The following is a 12,010-nucleotide window of genomic DNA, read 5'->3' on the forward strand; positions in this document are numbered from 1 at the left end:
AAAAGTCTCTGTTTTGAATGTCTGGGGTCGCCATTAATATGGGATGTTAAAATGGAGTCACAAGCCAAAAAAAGGCTGGGAACCACTGGTGTAGTGACTGACAATAGTGATAGTTTTAGATTTTATATCCCTGATTCTTAAAGGTCTGAAACCACTGAAAACCACACCAACCACACCACACCAGAAGCACTGAGTGAATGTACAAGCTCCACGTTACAGTCAGGTTGTCATTTTAAAACTGACATTTAGTAAAACCAAAAGGGTGAAGTTTAGCCTCATTTTCTGTTCATGTCTTTGAACACAATGTTTTAATTGTCATGATTTCTGTTGTTTATTTCATCAATTTTATTCCTTATTTTATTAATTTTGTTCATTTGTTACTTTCATTCATTATTTTAGGAATTTTCTTAATTATTTAATTATTAATTTTTGGTAACTTTGTTCATTATTTAGCTCACTTTGTTGAGTATTTGGTTAACTTTTGATATAATATGTAATGCCAAAACTAGCTGTAACTTTATTGTCAATTTTGTCATTACACAAAACACTAAATCCACAAGTGTTTTTCATTCGTGTCATCAGCATAACCAGTGTGCGTTTTGATCATTACTTTGTTCACTGTATGGAAAATTTGGTTAGTTTTAGTTTTTAAAAACTATTTGGTTCAGTTTTCAGCAAAAAACATTGTGTTTTCACAAGAATTGGAGTTTGCTTTCACAGGAAATGCTACAGGTTTTGCAGTGTGCATCCTGGCCTCCTATGGTCCACTCATGTCCAGCAGGTGGCAGTGCAGAGCAGGTGGCAGACTGCAGTGCAGACAGTGCTCTGCTTCATTCTGCTGCAGAGCCTCCGCAGCAATAAGCATCCCCATCCCCATCACACCTCTGTCTAAACAACACAAGTTGGATTCTGTGGAACTGATGGAATCCCTGATGTTGTCATTGGTTATTTATTGGACGGTGTGTGTCTTTGTGTGTGTGGTGGGGCTGAGGTCACGTGCTCTTAAAATACTCTAAACAAATGAGTGCGTGGTTTGCTGCATGTATGCGGTGCATGTGAAAGTGTATGTGTGAGGGTACTCATCACTGCTGTGTCTGTAATAACCACAGAAATACAAAACAGCACTAAAACTATGAGCACAAAGTGACAGACAGGCCCATTAACATTCATCCTGACAAATCTGATCACATATGGAGAGCTCTGCTGCAAGGTCTGAACATGCTCAGGATACACATGCCCACATTCTGTCACTTTGAACTATGATGTGTCATGGGACAAAATGAAGGACAGAGCACTCAGCTGACATGCTCTGTTTATGTGAAACTCAACAGCATCATATTAAAGCACTGTAACGTAGGTATGCACTGGCATATCAGTATTAGAGCTGTAAGAAAATATGGGTTCTACAATATATCGCAATATTTCCTTTCACAATACTGTATCGATATTAAAAAGTACTGTATTGTATATTTTTAGGTATTTATTCAAATGTAGATATTGTGGAGGTTTATTTTAGTTTCTCTGTTTATATTTTAGTTATTCTTATTTCACACTCTTTTATTAAATAATGTTGGTTCCTTTGTTGGGATTGAACTCCAATCCTGTTCTGATGTTAGTTGTGAACTAATAGAATCTGAACATTTGAACAGGATCTGAAACTGGAATGTCTGTAAAACAGAATTTCAGTTTGAACACAGGAACATTTTGTGATAGAACATTAGATCCTGTTGGGATCAAATACAAATGTGTTTAGGATTTGTGCAGATTTCTGCACAAAGATTTCTGCTGTAATTCAATTCTTCAAGGAAATAATCATTTTTTAAAAAGAAACAAAAAATTGCCTTTTTAACAGTATCATGATATATTGTGATATATTGTGACATGATCCTAGTATTGTGATTTGTATCGTATCACCTGATTCTTGCCAATACACAGCCCTAATCAGTATAGGATAATTTTTTCTGATATCAGTAAATACTGGTACTGGCATATTAGATATCTCTTCACAGATGGCAGTGACATATCTGTCATGGTATACGAAAGGCTTTTTGATGAAATTTGTATGTTTGAAGACTGAAAGACTGTAAAACATTGACTATTATTTGCATTCATACTGAAGACTTCTTTGCTAAGGGGGGATGAATATCAATAAACAATTGCAATTGGGGCATCCCTATTGTAAAGACCAAGGTTATTATCGTTAACGAAAACTAACAAAATGACGAAAACTAGAATTAACAAAATATTTTTGTTAACTGAAATAAATAAAAACTATAATTAAAAGAAAAAAATGATAACTAACTGAAACCTTATTGTGTGCATACAAAACTAACTAAAATTTAAAAAATTATATTCTAAATAAATTATGGACAAAATTCCCTTCGTTTTCATCTTTGTCAATGTCGGACTGACATGAAATCGTTGTACGGTTGTTGATTTATAACAATTCTTTTATTTTCATACTTTTTCCACTTTAGACTGCCATTTGACCCCCTTAACATGCTCCAAAACTCACCAAATTTGCCATGTATGTCATGGCTGGTGAACACTTTCATACAATATCAAAAATTAACCCCTTGGGTGCCAAAATGGACTCTGTAGCGCCACCTATGTACAAAAAAACCACACAAAATCTTCTCTAGCGGCCAGTAGGAATGTGACAGAAACATGAAACAAATACCAAAATGTTGGTCTGATTGAGCCGACAAATCCTACACTGACACTCATGAGCTAACTCCAACAGGAAGTTGGCAATCTGCCTTTGAAAGTTACTCTACGTTTCTGCAATTACTGCTTATTCATTTCAGAGTTTTGACATAAAAGTTAGACCTCATTGAATTCCCACGAGTCTGCAGAATCCAAAAGTGAAAGAATTTTTCAGATACGACCTACGGTTATGGAATTATGGCGATTTTTTGAAGACTATGTTTAGTTTCACTTTTCCAAATGGCAAAATCCCTATAAAAGTCTTGCTGGTGCACATTTTCACATGTCTCTCTGTAGTGCAGTGGTTCATGTAGCTGCCTATGGAGCCGAAGGACCCCGGTTCAAGTCCCAGGTAATCCAAACATTTTTTTTTTTTTTAAATTTTATTTTAAAACAGGTTTTACTGCATTGTATTGTGGATATTGGAAATTTTGCACACATTCAAAAGTACACGGAGTACATTTTTTCAAAATAAACCAAAATTAAGAATAATACAAAATGTCTATTACATAACTTCTTTTCATTTTTATGACCAAACACTCAACTGTTTGTACAATGTTTCTTCATTCAAAAGTACTCTTTCTCACAGACACACATCCTCACACAATAGGGTTTTTCCAAAATAAAAGCCTTAAATGTGGTAAATCATCACTTTTATACTCACTTATTCATACAATTTCAATTAATTTTTCAAACTGATTCTTTCTCTCACATTAAAAACAAATGCACATACACACAGTAGGGTTTCCAAATAAAAGTCTCATTTTAAAGGTGATGGTGGTTTCAGCAGAGGGTCGCTGGTGTTCTGTACAGATGTAAGGAGGACAGACACTAAAGGGTGGGAACTGGTATGGGGACGGACAGGTGTGAGTGGAGCTGAGGTGTCGACAGTCACGGGTGGCGGATCGCGGGGGAGGCGGATCGCCCGGTGCGAGGTCCCGCCCAATGCTGCTTGCAGCTTTAATTATATCTGAATTTGTGCTAACTCTGCAAGTGTATTCTGTAAAGAGAATTTTAAAGAAGCAAGCCAAAAAGACAGGAGGAAAATGTCAAAACAAGCTGTAATGACAATAATGGACTTGGACTTTTACAGGCCTTTTCTCCACTGATGGTATTTATTACAATAACCCTCATTCAAACAACACTTAACTTGAGATTCAGTGTCTTGCTCAATGACACTTCAACATGTGGAAAGGGGACTGGATCTGAACCACCATTCCACCCATTTGTGAACGACCTTCTTACTTTTGGTTTAGTAACAAGTGCAGGGCTTGGTAAAAATAGTGTTATTCACAAAGATACCAGTAAACATCTGGACAGAAGGATCGACCTCGTATGCATGAAAAACTCTGACAAGCTGAAAAGGAAAGACAGGAAGCCCCAAGGAAAACATAATAAGATGTTAGCGATGGTAGTGGCTGAAAGTGGTCACAAAAGACCTAACATGGTGAAAAGGTTGTAAAAGGTACATGCAAACATACTGAGGCAAAAACAACATATGACATAAGATGAAAGTCACACAGTAGACATGTAGTCTGAGCAGAGAATGTGACCAAAGAAACAAAGAAAAAATAAAACGCAGCACCATGGCTTAGTGGTTAGTACTGTATGGACTCTGTGCACAGCCCCTCCACTTCCTGAACTTCAGGTGAGTCCTTTATTTTCTGTCTTTCATTATTGGACACACTGATTAATGCAGGTGTGTCTGCTACTTCTTGTTGTGACTACTGATTAATTAGACACACCTGGATTAATCAGTGTGTCCAATAGTGAAAGACAGGAAATGAAGGACCCACCTGAAGTTCAGGAAGTAGAGGGGCTGTGCACAGTCCACTGAGTCGGACCAGGTGACTGTGTGTTAAACTTGTCACTTCTCTCTTTACTTATGGCCTTCTTTCCCTGTCAGTTTGTCAGGGTCTCCTCCGGGTCTTCCTTCCTTCGCCATCAAAAACAGTTATACATCGGTTAATTCTCCTGTCACTTCACTTGACCACAGTGCTGACGAAGATCTGGAGTTGGTCTCCGAGCACCTTCAATGACAGCTCACTGCTCCTGATGTGCTAATTACTACTGCTAATTGCTAATCCAGAGACCAGAGTTAACCTTTGCATTGCAATAATTATCCTTACGATCACAACATAAAATTGTTGTTTATCAACCATGACTTGTGGTTCTGAAATGCAGAGCTTGATAGAAAAGAGTCTTTTCTTGATGATACCAACTGGCCTTCTTCCACTGCAGGAACTTTTGCAGAAACTTTTGCCGTGTTTCCACTACGTGGAACCAGCTCGACTCGGCTCGGCTCGACTCTGTATTTCAATTCCATTTCCATTACAGGATACTACTGACTTTACAGTACCAGGACGTCATAGTGATGCGGCGTGTCATTTCTGTGTCATCTGCTCAGAGCGTTGCTGATAAACTCGCTCATTGCATGTTGTCTCGTCTGAATTTTTACGTCGGCCACCAAAGACTGAATCTCCTGGACCGACCATGGTGTAGTTTTGGGCTGTTATCATGTGGGTTAATGTACGGCAGCTGTGCCTCAGGTGGTAGAGCGGGTCGTCCAATAACTGAAGGGTTGGCGGTTCAAATCCCGCTCTGTCCTAGTCAGTCTGTTGTGTCCTTGGGCAAGACACTTCCCCCTCCCTGTATGAATGTTTGGTGGTGGTCGGAGGGGCCGTAGGTGCAAATTGTCAGCCACGCTTCTGTCAGTCTGCCCCAGGACAGCTGTGGACACAGATGTAGTTTACCACCACCAGAGGGAGAATGTGAGAGCGAATGAATAATGGATCAATAATGTAAAGCGCTTTGGGTGTCTAGAAAAGCACTACATAAATCCAATCCATTATTACCGCTATATTTGCTGTCCACTTCTGCATCTGTTTTTGTAAAATGGTGGGTCACAGGGACAACTGTCTGACCAATCAGTGGTCTGCAGTGTTATACGTCACAGTTTAGTATTGCTTGGAACCTTGGTGGAGGTGATACCAAAAAACTAGTACTGGGTACCAGATTCCAGGTCCTTTTTCGTAATGGAAACACAAAAAGGCCGAGTCGAGTCGAGCCGGTACCATGCAGTGGAAACGCGGCATTTGAGCATAACCTGGAACTTTGAAAAACCCTGCTGTGTTTCCACCTAAATTACCCGGGTAAAAATCTTTCTGTTGCCCCCCAAACATTCTCCAAAGAAGTTCCTGGTAGGGAGGTAGTACTTTTCAGATTACCTGGAATTCTTGAGGGGCGGGGCTGTTTGCTAGAGAACGTTGATTGGTGGACTACACTTGCAGCATTCTGCATTCCATTCACCTGCCACTAAGCCACTGTGCAGGACAGCAGACTGTGTTTGATTTCATTTCCACAAGCTTCGTCTTTTGATCATTTGGAAAATGGACCAAAAGAGAAGCTATGACAAGTGGACAGACAGTGAGGTCCAGGTTCTTTTGAGCGTATTTGTAGAGGAGGAAATTCAGAGAGACTTTGAATTGACGACACGAAACAATAGAGTTTATGGAAAATTAGCCAACATGCTGGCAGAGCAAAATGTAAGATATGCTGAAACAAATACAAGAAGAGATGAAGAAACTGAAGCAGGATTATAAGAAACTAAAAGACCACAATGGTTGCAGTGGATCTGACCGCTGTACAAACAAATGGTATGACCAGCTGGGCAGACCAGAATGACTACTGTCATTCAGTTTAGGGCAGTGTTTTTCAACCTGGGGGGTCACCTGGAATTCAAATGGGGTCGCCTGAAATTTCTAGTAATTGATAAAAATTAAAGAAAAAAAAACTTACTAATAAAAAATATATGGTGAGTAGAGAGAGACAATCACAATCCATAACAGACATGACAAACTGAGTCTGAAACTGCAGCACTGTGGTTCTGTTTGTGTCAGATGTTCACTGTGGTCAGTTTCAGATGCTGCAGCTCTTTCATAATTCATAGTTTCAGTTCTTGTTTGTTCAGTATTAATTGTCCTCCTTGTAAATCACAGCTGGACTGACTGGACAGATCCTGACCAAAGAAAATCCAATTCTCCCTTTGTGCAGTAATCTACACCTGGATTTACTGCCTCTGTCCACAATAATAGACATTATATAGACTAAATGTCCTCTGAAATTAACATTTATTTGCAACACAGTATAGCAAACTATTACATGATTGAAAGCAAATTAATTTTAGCAAAAAATGTCTCAGTTTTGAATGTCTGGGGTCACCAGAAATTTGTGATGTTAAAATGAGGTCATGAGACAAAAAAGGTTGGAACCACTGGTTTAGGGAGTCCCGTATGTACACACATGCTGGAACGCATCTCATCCATCTCACGGTCAATCTCCTCCACGACTTGTAAAATCCATTTTCTTTTTTAAGATTTCCTCTTTGTGCCTTTAGAAATAACGTCGTCTTTCCCATTCAGATCACATGGTTTTATTCGCAATGCAGTAAAATTTGAGAACAACTTGGGCGTTCTCCATCCTGGGCATATCGTGTCACACAAACAATGATGCGTGCTTTTTGGTCACCATTTTATAGCATCATCATGTTTTTTTGGGCCTTCAGCTTCTTCTTCTTAGCTCCACCTACTGGACTGGAGGTGTAGTGCAGTTTCTTTTACCGCTCCCCCGTACGTCATCAGCCTGATTTGAATAAATTCCCCTGAACTTTGGGGTGTAATGGAAACGCAAAGCACACAGATTACCAGGAATTTGTTTACCCAGGTAAATAAGTTCCTGGAAATAAAAGCTCCTGGTATTTTGGTGGAAAAGGGCCAAATCAGAGTTTTCTAAACTGGAGCGGACATAAAATTTGAGAACAGAGCAAAAGAGAACCCTGACAAGATGACTGACAAGGGAAAGCCAGTCAGAAGTTCTGTGGTAGACACTGGGCTGCAGGAGCCAAGTTCAACTTTTTCAAAAATGACAGAGGAATTCCTGTTTTTGCCCAGGCGCCACTTTAAAATGCTGTTGCTATGACTGTGAATGGCTAGTGAGAGGAACAGAACTGGGGCTTACCTTGACACCTTGGATGATTAGTCAGGTCGGCCTTGCCTGGAAGAGAACAGATAAAAATGAGAGGGGGGTTGGATTAGTGCTGGCTGGAAAGGGAGGCACTGAGCTGAATGTTATCCTTGGAGAGTGCTGTTGATATGCATGTGTGTGGAGGCTGCATGAGAGAGAATTACTGTGAACAGGTTTGTGTTTTTTAAAAAACCACGCACTTAAACACTATTCCCATACATGTATGCACAATGCAGTGGAGTGTTTTTAAAGGTTTAATGCAGGGCTCTCAAACATGCGTCCCGGGGGCCAAATGTGTCCCACCAACGGTTCCAATGCGGCCCCTGGGATGAATTTACAAAGTGTAAAAATTCCACAGTCCAGGCTGTGGAACTCATTTTAGTTGCAGTTCCACATCCAGACCAATCTGATCTACAGTCAAATAATAACAGCAGAAGAACGCACAAAAAAGAATGACTGCAGATTTTCTTCTCAGTTTGATGTGAAAAAAATATTACAATATTACTATAAATAATGACAATGTCAAAGTCCAAAAAATAACATTAAATTATGAAAATATTTACATTTACAAACTATCCTGTAACAATAAAATGTGAATAACCTGAACAAATATTAACAACCTGAAATGTATTATTATTATATATTTTTGTATTACTACAACAATTATTGCCCAATTATTTCCCTTTGTTTATGTGTAGTTGTCATTTTTCTGTCCACATTGTCTTGTTAACTATCACTAATTAAAAAAAAAAAAAAAGTGAATAACCTGAACAAATATGAACAACCTGAAATGTCTGTATTAAATTCAGTCCAGTTTGAACTCTTTTCTTCCTGTTCCTCAGTGTTTAGTGTCTTTGTAGATCTGATCCAGAATGCACATGGACTAATGAGAAGTGGAGGCAGAAGATTGGGAAAATTACACTGATCTTTCTGAAGAAATGTCAGGTTTTTCAGGTTATTCACATCTTTTTTGTTTGGATAGTTCATAAAAGTAAGTATTTTCATAATTTAATGTTTGGGGTTTTTTTGCACTAAAACAAAGACAAAAATTTGCTGTTGTCATTATTTCTAGGTTATTCTGTTATTATTTTACTGGTCCAGTCCACTGCAGATCAAATCGGGCTGAATGTGGAACCTGAAAGAAAATGAGTTTGAGAGCCCTACTTTAATGTGTAATATATAGTCACATCTAGTCGAGAACAGTGTGTATAGAGGTATTAAAATTAAGGTTGTATGGATACAATTCTCTTAAAAACAGGGGAGGAAAATGCATGTTTACAAAAACATCAGTAGTGTGGATAGGGTCAGGGACTGCTTCACTCACATTTTAAATTTGGCGTTAAAAACAAAAATGAACAAACCAAAAAAAGGCACAGCACTGGAAAAGGTAATAGGTGGAAATGTCCCATTTTAAAAATGTTTATGTGAAAAAGTCTGTTGGAAACAGAGAAAAGCTTGAGAAAATGTGATATGATCCAGACCAGCGAATTTGGTTTGGGGTTCAGAAGCCAATGGATTTTAAACCATGATGATATTTACATTTTGTGATGTTCATTTTTTTGTAAATTAGGTCACAGTTTGTAATCCATTTGAACTGAAACCCAAATGTATGCGACAGAAATGCACCGGTTGACATCCGCTGTAAAACAGAAAAGACTAAGAACACAGAGTATGTTCTGGTTTACTGTCCTAACATGACAGTGCAGCCTGGTGGTGACCTGATCCTCCTGTAAACTGACCCACTGTCAGGGAACGGAAACACAGTGGATGATATTTTCACAGGACTAGGGCTGGGTGATAAGGGAAAAAAAATCATATCACGATAATTTTTTTCTAGTGCTGTCAAACAATTAAAAGATTAATCACAGGGTTGCTGTGGATTAATTTTGATTAATCATGATTAAATAGCATTCATTTTTAATCTATATTAATTGCATTTAATTTTGCATGAGCAAACAGACTCAAGAAAGAAGGGAATATATATGCACTTAACAGGTTTATTAAACACCTTCAACACTTTGAGCAAAACAACTTGAAACAACTGTTCCATCTTGTTTTGGTTTTTTTTCAGCAACGCTGAGAATTCCCCGCTGCTGAATGTAGGTATACAGAGGAAACCCTGCACATGGGCTCTGCTTGTGTCCACCCTGCTTCCCCAGTGTTTGTGTTCTTCACATAGACGACATGGATTCATTCCGTACACCTCTGTGTTGCATCGAAGGCCCCAAACCGAAACACTTCGGTACAAATGAGTGCACTGTTACACCCAGAGTTAATTGCATTAATATTCTTAATCAGATTAAACGTGAAGATGGATTAATCCATGTAAACAGGTCAGTTTTTACAGCCTTATTTTTTTCATAACAGACAATATCAATATGTATCATGATAAAAATCAAATCACTATTTTTGTCAAGCTTAAAATTTCCGTTACTCATAAGTTAGTTGTGAAGACATCAGAAGGTTATTTTTGATTTAAATAACATTTATTTTCTGTTAGAAGTTGAACATGACAGATGTGCTGAAGAACTAGGGCCGCACAATATTGGAAAAAACTGACATTGTGACTTTTTTTTAACCCTGCAATATATATTGCTATATGAAAGAATACTCAGAAGAGTATGATAGCTGTGTGGTGCCGACATAAATGGTCAAACAAATTAGTTGTGTTTCCTCTCACTGTGGCAACAGGTGCCTGTGCTGTGTGCGTCAACCTAACTTGACATGGTTCTAGCATGATTGGGTCGGTGCAGCGCTGCTTAATTATGATTGGCTGATGGCAAAACATGAACAAATGAATTCTATCGAAATTGTATCGAACATGTCTCATATTTCTATTGAGGAAAAGTTATTTCGCGATATATATCATTATCGTTTTAACGTGCAGCCCTACATATGACTAAACACTAATGAAAACATCATTAGGAATATTACATTCCATTTATGCAACAAGATCCTCCTAAATCCCTGTAGGGGTGACATGATTATTGGTATAATGATAAACCACGGTAAAATTCCTGATGGTTAGTATTACCGTTTAAATTCTAATTATCATGATAATCATGTTTGATTACCATACTTTCAACTCAAACTTGATATAGAAAATAGTCAGACAATGGCTATAAGGTGCCATCTTTAATGTGCATTTGTATGTTTGATGTTTAGATGTTAATATTTGAATGTTTCTGCAACAGAAAGTACATTGAGCCTATTATTTTATGGGGTTTTTTTGTTTGTTTTTTCAAAATACAACTTGGTTAAATTATTTCTGGTTGTGTATTAGTACTTTTTGAACATTTCGAACACATTTCAACAATACCGTGATAATAATGATAACCGTGATCATTTTGATCACAATAACCGTGATCTGAAATTTTCATATCGTTACATCCCTAAATCCCTGTAAATCAAAGACACTCGTCTTTTATTTTATTGTCTGTAAGGTGACCTTGGGTGACTTGAAAGGCGCCATCAAATAAAATGTATTCTTCTTCTTATTACTGTCTCCACTTTCCTCTTTTGCATGGTATGAGCACACCATGTCTACTTTATTGACTGCTTTGTCCATGTAACTGAGATGAGAATGACATCATCTTTAAACTGTATCATCTAACATACGTATCCCACAGCCTGCACTCTGTAATCTGCAGCATTTCAATCTGCAAATCTGTCTTTCTATCATATCAGACTGAAAACACCCTATGACTTTCCACGGTTGTTAACCTCCATCTCCAAACTGTGCATGACATGACTTTAAATCCTGCTATACATGTGGTCAAAAATGATGTGACGTCGACTACCGCCGTCAGCCTTCCTTCCTTATCTGGTCTCCATCCAAGAGGCTGGTGTCCAGGTGTCACTATCTGCTACCGTGTGCCAGCTCACAAGTCTCTGTCTGTCTGTCTCTCTTTCTCTGTTGGCACTCACACCAGAATAATTACCGGCTGCCACAGTGCTATGTCACCATGGCAACATTCCCTTTTACCCATCAGAGCTATTTATGGTGGAGAAGAAACAGAAACACAAATATGTTTAGAACAAAACCTCTACAGGATTATTAAAGCTGTACACGATGTGCATCTTCTACTCAAGCAGGTGTTTTGGTTGTCATAGTTACACCGCACATGTGAACTGAGACTGATAGTGATGATAATGATGGTGACGATGGTGGTGATTACAGCTGTGTATTTACAAGAATCTGGCAATACGATAAAAATCATAATACTAGAATCACAATACGATATATCGCGATACTGTTAAAAAGGCTATTTTTTATTGTTTT

The 12,010-nt window shown here is 38.3% G+C and overlaps 1 protein-coding gene and 1 long non-coding RNA gene across 2 annotated transcripts in view; one reads left to right on the top strand and one right to left on the bottom strand.

Moving 5' to 3' along the window:
- pag1 (phosphoprotein membrane anchor with glycosphingolipid microdomains 1) overlaps positions 1-7,774 on the bottom strand; it is a 52,086-nt gene extending 44,312 nt beyond the window's left edge. The window contains exon 1 of the mRNA XM_030146587.1: positions 7,723-7,774. The gene's annotated coding sequence lies outside the window, so the exon portion shown is untranslated. The remainder of the gene's footprint in view (positions 1-7,722) is intronic.
- LOC115427871 (uncharacterized) lies at positions 1,513-7,406 on the top strand. The gene is made up of 3 exons (XR_003936555.1): positions 1,513-1,523; positions 5,969-5,971; positions 7,311-7,406. It is a non-coding gene; the product is annotated as an uncharacterized LOC115427871 (long non-coding RNA).
- Positions 7,775-12,010: the final 4,236 nt, after the last annotated feature.

Source organism: Sphaeramia orbicularis, chromosome 11, assembly GCF_902148855.1.
Source record: "Sphaeramia orbicularis chromosome 11, fSphaOr1.1, whole genome shotgun sequence".
Lineage (NCBI taxonomy): Eukaryota > Metazoa > Chordata > Actinopteri > Kurtiformes > Apogonidae > Sphaeramia > Sphaeramia orbicularis.